At 34.4% G+C, this 8,398-nt stretch overlaps 1 pseudogene; it reads left to right on the forward strand.

The window, feature by feature from the left end:
• LOC104764864 lies at positions 1,561 to 3,339 on the forward strand (annotated as a pseudogene).

Consider the following 8,398-nt stretch of genomic DNA (forward strand, 5'->3'; position numbering starts at 1 on the left):
AGAGCAATTATTGAGATCACACAATATAAACTTCAATGCCCCATAGGAAAATATGCATTGAAGCCTCAACGTTATGACACTGTTGGTTGGCAGTGAAGGGACCAATTTCACTATAACAATGAAAGTGCCGCGTGTTAACGTGAATGTCAGCCAAAATAAAATTTGGGCAAAAACAACATTATGATTCATGAATCATGACTATGCATATACACCAAGTGCCACGTACCCCACGGAGACGGTCCCGGCTAACTCGACAATAGTTTTTCCATACCACTATTATTACCATTTCTGGGTCTTAATAGTTTGCTTCTAGATTGTGCGTAAGCAATTTATGCAAGCTACAAAATGAGGAAGGGTTACTTCCTCCTTTTGGGCTAGTCAAAAGTAATGGCGTTCAGTTTTTCGGTTCAGTTTTTTCGATTTACGGTTTTTTTTTGTTTTATAAAATTGAAACCATATGTATTTTAGTTTGGTTACGGTTTCGTTTTTACTGTTTTATGGTTTATCGGTTTAATTTAAAATAAAATCATATAAAAATCATATGTATCTCAGCTTGGTTTTTTTACGGTTTAGTTATGGTTTTATTAGATTATTCCATATTTTACAACAAAAGTTAAGTTTGTTGCATAAAATAAACAAAAATAGAAATAATATATCATTCAATAAGTTATAAATAATTTCAAATAATATAATCTAAATCTAGTTTTAGAAATCCAAAACTTCCAAGTAAATACCAAAGAAAATAATTCAAATTATTATAAACACAATAAAAAAATCGTAAAGACATTATTAAATATAATATAAAGCACACATATAAAATAAATATATATAGATATTCTAAATATTCATCAAAACCAAAAAAAAACATTCAGTTTTATGGTTTTTAACCAAACCAAACCTAAACCATTTAGTTAATAAATATACCAACCAAATGGATTTTTAGACTAAACCGTAACCAAACCAAACCATTTATTTCGGTTTGATTTGGTTCGGTTTTTTGGATTACGGTTTTTTTGCCCACCTCTTTCTGAATTCTTTCTACAGTCGTCTAAAAACCTATACACATTTATGGTTGAATTTAATTACCCTCATCAAGTTCAGGTGCTATACGTTGATCTTGAGAGATAAGGCATAGTTTCGATATTTAGTGAACAAATCAGTACAGAAACCGATTCGGGATAACATGCAAAGTCTTTCTGCTAACGAAAAAGTTAACTGTTAACAGTACAGTAACCGGTTATATTTTTTTTTTCTTGAAAATTTATGTTAGATAATTACTTGCCACATAAATTTTTTTTTCCATACACTTAAAAGGATAAAAATATTACTGGATTTAAAGTAAAGTATTTTTCTATGGTTGAGTTAATTATGAATTGAGTAAATTATATATATATATATATATATATATATATATATATACATATTACTTTTTCCCGTTGATTTATGTGACTATAATCAATTGTATGTGGAATATAAAATTTATAATACTTTAAATAAAGATATCCTGTCCAAATATCTCGCTACATAAAAGATTCCCACTCTTGAATATATCATTTCTATTTCTGTACTATATATATAAGGGAGAGAGGCAGAGAGCCTCATATACAGTATAATATAATAATAATAATTACTAACTATAACAAAAATAAACTTATCAAAAAGATCAGATGATGTACGCTGATTCATCAAGACGAAGATCGAGTCGACGAGAGAAGTGATACGTGCAGAGATCTGATTGTTTCACCAGAGTACAAAACCCACAGACAAAAAAAACGAAAATGGGGAGGATGACGTGGTTCGACGTCGACGGGATGAAGAAAGGAGAGTGGACGGCGGAGGAAGACATGAAGCTCGTCGCTTACATCAAAGAACACGGTCTCGGCAACTGGGGTTTATTGGCTAAGAGAGCCGGTATAAATCTATACTTACACCATGTATACATTAATGTGTACGTGCGTCCCTAGCTATGATTGTGTCTCTTCGGGCTTCGAAGAAGCTAAGATCTTTAGATTCCAGTTTGTGTCGGAGAACTAAAGATTTTGTTTCGAGTAGGTTTTGCATTGTTTTAATTTTCTCCAATAGTGAACAATATTTCATCTTAGAAGATAATTATATTATTGAAGATTTGTTAGATGATATTTTTAGGAAGTAAATTTAGGAGTACTGAAATTTTCACAAAATTGGTAGTTATGTAACTTATGTTAACCAAAAAAATATAGAGTAGTAGGAAAAGATAGATCTTACGAGCTTTTTGTTGACAAATTTGCGTAAGATCCAATGACCTGCGAGCTTTATGCACTTTCATCGTTCATTGTCATTTCTTTAGTTTGTTTGATGGGGTTCAATCTTTTTTTGTTTTTATCTAACTTCTCTGTTACGTTTGCCAGCGTGTTAAAAGTAATAATACTTTTAATTTTCTGTTAATCCTATTATTTAAATGCATAAAAAAGGTCTGCAGAGATGTAGAAGGAGTTGTAGATTAAGGTGGATGAATTATTTGAGGCCAGGGATTAAAAGAAGCAAGTTCACTCCTCAGGAGGAAAATGAAATCATCAAGTTCCATGCTCTTCTTGGAAACAGGTAAATTATTTTGTCATTAAATGTAAACCTAATTAACCCATCATTGGTCAATATATAATGTTTTCACTTTTCAGTCAATTATGCAGCGTTAAATTATTATAGCTAGCAATATGGTACATTCTCTTAAATTTAAAGATGATATATACGTAGGTGGGCAGTAATAGCTAAGCAAATACCGAACCGAACAGACCATGACATAAAGAACCATTGGAACTCATGTCTTAAGAAAAGACTAGCTAAACAACGAATCGATCCAATGACTCATGAGCCAACGTTCCTCACCGTCGACGAAGCCACCTCCTACCCAATTACGTTGCCGTCTCCGACACCGAGCACTTCTTCTTCTTCTTCTTCTTTTTCCTCCACAGGCTCTGCACGTCTCCTTAACAAGCTCGCTGCTGGTATCGCCTCGAGAAAATACAGACTCGACAGGATCAAGATGGTGATATTGTCTGAACAACCAAGAGAAGCCAGTGATAAAGAGAAAATGCTGATAACCATGGACGAGAAGGATTTGATTGCTTGTTTTATGGACATTGATGAGAAGCTGAGTACGGCGTCGTTTTGTGATGAATCTACTACTGCTACGTCGACTGGCTTTGTGGCTTTTGATGACTTACTCAATAATTGACCCGTGTTTGTAACACTAGTATCCCAAAATAACACCACAAAGCAAGAGGGACTTGCCCAACCACTCAAAATTCACACCTGATAAGTGGGTTATTAATCTAAAGTTAATAACAATAGTGATGTTCTCAATTATTTTTTTTTATTTCTAGTTTGTTTTTTTTTAAACCTCGGGAGTTCCGCACCTTTGACCCATAATCCTCCTCGGTAGGCAGAGCCAGCTTTTTAGTCTCTGCTTGTTGGACAGACTGCAGTGTAATGGCTGCTCTACTTGTTTGTGATCGGTCCAATTCAAATGCTCAAACTCTACGGAACTCTAAGCAATTTGCTTATTAAATATTGGAGCTGCCCTATCCAAAAAATATTCACACTAGAAGTGATACAAACTCTATAGACAGAATACTCGTACTATATTTTTGAAAAAACTGTGCCAACTTCCAACTAAACCTTCAACTTTCTTTGCTGAAATTAAGCATCACACAAGATATGAACAAAGCGATCCACCGGCACATAAACTTTAGAGGTTACTGACAGCAAATTCTAAGAGGTTAGCACGAACATTAAGCATCCAAATCTACCAAATTATAAGAACGTATGATTAGCACGAACAAACAAAAATATAACCACCAAAACTAACACGAAATAGTGAATTCTAAAAAGAGTATTAAGCATCCAAATTCAAATATCAAGTTACAGAAAACTTTAAGAGTTCTTTTTTTCCTAATCCAAAAAAAAAGAAGAAGTAATTTCCCGGAAGTGAAGGTAGCCATTGAGATAAGATAAGGGTGGCTTTTTTCAGGAATATTGTCATATATGAGAGATATTGCAAAGACCATTTAAAAAAAAATGCACATAACCCATTCAATGAGCCGGGCCTGGTCCCGCAGCGTGTACAGAATCTATAGAGGCATGTGATGATGAAGGTACTAAGCGAATTTTGTGGTTGCAAATTGTTGACGAACTATTATTAAGCGAGCTTTGGAATTTTCTGTGGAAGTCATTCCTGATTGTGTCATTGATGAAGCGGTTAGGTGCTTCCATTTCACCACGTGCCTGGTTCTTGAAGACAACATCATCATCCCACCTGAAAACAAAAGAGATAAGTAGTTTTAACTATCTACCTCAAACAATTAAAATATAATCCCAAGATATCATGAAGAAAAAAAGATTTCAAAAGATGCTAACCTCCTTTTGACATTAAACGAAGTTGGAGTATTAATTAAGCAGTGGGTTTCCTTTGAGAAGTTCCTCTTCCTTGGCGTCTTCCATCTTCTGCTGCTTTTCCTGGAAAATGCGCATGACACATAAGTTACCAACAAATAGAGAACATTAACTGTAGCAAGACAAATCTTCCTCATGTCAAATATATGTTTAAGATCATATCCATTTTTTAATAGTAATCTGAGCAGAAACATCATATAGACAATACTAGCAACATTACCTTCCTGTGCCTCTCTTCCACTCTTTCTTTCTTTATCTGGTCGAGTTCAGCCATAAGAGCTTCAGTGTCGTCCTCGTCATCATCGTCACTTTCATCGTTATTTTTGTTATCAACATGAGAATCATCAGCTTCTACACTGCGAGGAATAATCCCATCTTCAGGATCCCATGTTAGAAAACATATGATCAAATCAAATCAAATCTGACACAAATAACGGACGGTGGGAAAAAAAAATCCCTTCCAGTAATAGTTGACTCCCTCTAAGGATTAAAAACAAAAAACAAAAACTCATTAGTCCATATCCAGTTCAACAAAAGGTACGTAGAAGCTTATTAGCAAACTCATAATGAAAAAGGCTTGAAATTACCGCTGTATGATTTGTCTTTGGAAGAGAAATGCATGTCTCCTCTCACGGTCTTCAAGCTCATCGCGAAGATTTTTTCTTCTCAAGTTCCTCTTGAATGTGTTGCCCTTCCCTCCTGCCAAACAACAAAAAGTATAGGAGAGAAAGTATAGAATCCCATAGATAGAGATGTGCTAATAATACTATTCGATCTCTATCTCAGTAGCCCAAAGACAAAGTATTCTTTTGAATTCAATAACCCTAGATTATTTCAACTGAATTCACATGTAATAATATCTAATTCGCACCGAATCAAGGAAGAGAGAAGAGTTTCGAAAGCTTACCTCGGCTGATAACCTTAAAATCTTGGCAATTTAACACACTTACCGAGATCAAGGAAGAGTGAAGAGTTTCGAAACCTTAAAACGACGTCGTTTGCAATTAAGATCTTTCCCCCAATTCAAAATACGTCGTTTTAACCTTTCATTGGAAACAACGTCGTTTGCAATTAAGCTCTTTCCCCCCAATTCAAAACATGTCTTTTTAACCTTTCATTGCAAACAACATCGTTTTAAGGTTTCGAGTCCAACAACATTGACACATTATCGCTTACGTGTCAAATTAATCAAAACTTTTACGGTTGACTAACGCTGTTTGAGTCAATGTAGGAATACAGACAACGATTCGAAGTCTAGGTAGTAAATTTGAATTATGTAAGAGTTTAGGTTGAAAAATACACAAATCTGTTTGTTTGGTTAGAAATTTACATTTTCGATATAGTACGGATTGAAATTTACCCTTTTCCCGCACGGACCTGGTTGTACTTTAATTTTTGATATTCTAATAATATTTTTTCTAACCCATTTGTGTGTTCTTACTCTTATTAATTTATCATGGTAGAGTATAGCCGGGTTCCAAATAATGTGGATTCTATAGTTTGTTTGCTTCCACCATTTTTTTTTTCAAAAGAGACATCGACGTGACCTTGTTGGAGTTTGGTTCACTTAGAAAAGTTTCTGGTTCCTTCGAGAAGACTAAATTAAGAAAAGAATTTAGTCCCAACATATTATTCAAATTGATACTTTAAAATTAAACAAAGAAACACAAAACACGTTGTACCAAACTTCTTACATATATATGTATATCTACATAACTAGAGTTAGTTAAAAAAAAGTTAAAAAGTAGAAATGAAACACAAACACGTTGTAGCTAACTACATTCTTATCTTACTTTCCCTATTCAATCTACTCATACGCTTCATAATTTATTCTTCCACAGAATCAAGCCAACCACAACGATTCCGATAATCCAGTTCTTCGAAATTAGAATCCATAAATGTTTTTAACCCATCACTCACTTTATAGCTAGTGAATTTAGAGAAAATAAACACTTCAAGAGCCAAACACGGAGATCTATTCTGTTTTTCGTTAACAGTATACCAACTAAATCTTACGTTTCAAATTCAAAATATTTACACGAGAGAAGTGATACAAACTTTATAGACATAGGGCATGTTTGTTTAGTTATCGCTACATCAGCGACAGCTACTCAGATGCAGAAAAAAAAATCAAAGAGAGAAAATACAGTCGCTGAATATAAGGCGGGTTACTCTTACACTTCTTTGCTTATCTGTATACTTAGACAGTTTGGACAGAACCCTGCCGGTGGTCATCTTTCATTATGTTGTTTTTCATGTTTTCAATAATTGTCATGTATGTGACAAAAAAATATATTTGATTCTCGTGTGTGTTTATGATTTGCTTGCCTTGACGAAGGTTGACGATCCCTAGATTGTATATGCTTTCTACTCTCTATCTTTTAAATAATGAATAATGTGTTTGTATTCAGCTTCTGCTCACAACCAGATTTCTATATATATGGATCTCATCTCATGACATTATATGCTACTTGATCAATTACAATAGTGTTCAGGTTTTCTCGCTATATATGATATTCCCTAGCCAATTAGCCTTGTCAAATCTAACATAAGAATATTAATCAAATCAAAACTTAAATCACTACAAAGAAAACAAGCCTTTTGCGAGGACACATTGCGACGGAGTACAGCTCTCGCAAATTTGCGATAGATTTGCGAGGAATTTACTAGGAAATAAAAAACCATAGCACATCCCTCGCAAATTTGCGAGGAATTCAGTCGTCGCAAATCCGCTGCTCATTTGCGACGCATTTACGACAAATTCGCTGGGAAGGTCCCTTTCCTCGCAAATCCATCGCAACATTGCGACGATTTTGCGAGAACAAACTCCATAGCAAATTTGCTATGGAGTTGCGAGTGATTTGCGAAAGCCATAGCAAATCCATTGCAAAGTTAGGATAATAAGTTTTTATAAATATTACAAAACTTAATAGAATTATTCTGAAATACATTTGAATGTGTTCATAAGGTGAATTTACTAATTTTTAACATTATTTTGATGGTTTTTACAAATTAGATATTCAAGGTTTGCGACAAATTTGCGACTGATTTGCTAGAGCCATAGCAAATTCGTCGCAAATCCATTGCAAAGGACTCAAAACATAGCAATTCCCTCGCAAAAAAAACTTTAAACCCTTAACCCTAAACCCTAAACCCTAAAGACTTATTACATTACTATTAATGATTAAAAAAGATGAATCCAAAACTATTAATCAAAGATAGCAGTGCAACACAAAATTGTTAGAGAATTGGACAATTTGGCAAAAATTTGTCTCAATGTATTGAACATATATGTGATATAGTGTAGAACATCATCATGTTTAGAGTAAGATGCAAAATTGGACAATTTTGGAAAGTTTGATTGATAGAAAAGAGTATGATGACACCATTGGACCTTATAATATACTTGAAAGTTAATTTGACTAATTTGTTACAATTATTTTGATGGTTTTTGCAAATTAGATATTCAAGGTTTGCGACAAATTTGCGACTGATTTGCTATGGCTCTAGCAAATCAGTCGCAAATCCATTGCAAAGGTCTCAATACATAGCAATTCCCTCGCAAATAACAACCATAAACCGTTGAACCTAGACCTTTAAGACTTATTTTGCGAGGGATTTGCAAGAGTCCCTCGCAATTTGGTCGCAAAAAAACTGTAAATAAGAAAATTTATATTAATTATTGTTTGCGATGCTTTTGCGAGGGACTCTAGTAAATCCCTCGCAAATTTTGTGAGGGAATTGCGACGCCATTAATTTCTTATATAAGTAAAAAACCTAGTTTGAGCGAAGCTCAAACCATCACCCGCAGTCGACAAACCCTAAAAACTTCTCTTCTTCTTCCGATTTCATTCTTCTCCGGTTGTCTTCTCCGGTTGTCTACTCCTCATCTCATCCCTTCTCCGGTTGTCTACTCCTCCTCTCATCTCTTCTCCGGTGTCTACTCCTCCTCTCATCTCTTCTCCGGTGT

The sequence above is a fragment of the Camelina sativa genome, chromosome 19 (assembly GCF_000633955.1).
Source record: "Camelina sativa cultivar DH55 chromosome 19, Cs, whole genome shotgun sequence".
Lineage (NCBI taxonomy): Eukaryota > Viridiplantae > Streptophyta > Magnoliopsida > Brassicales > Brassicaceae > Camelina > Camelina sativa.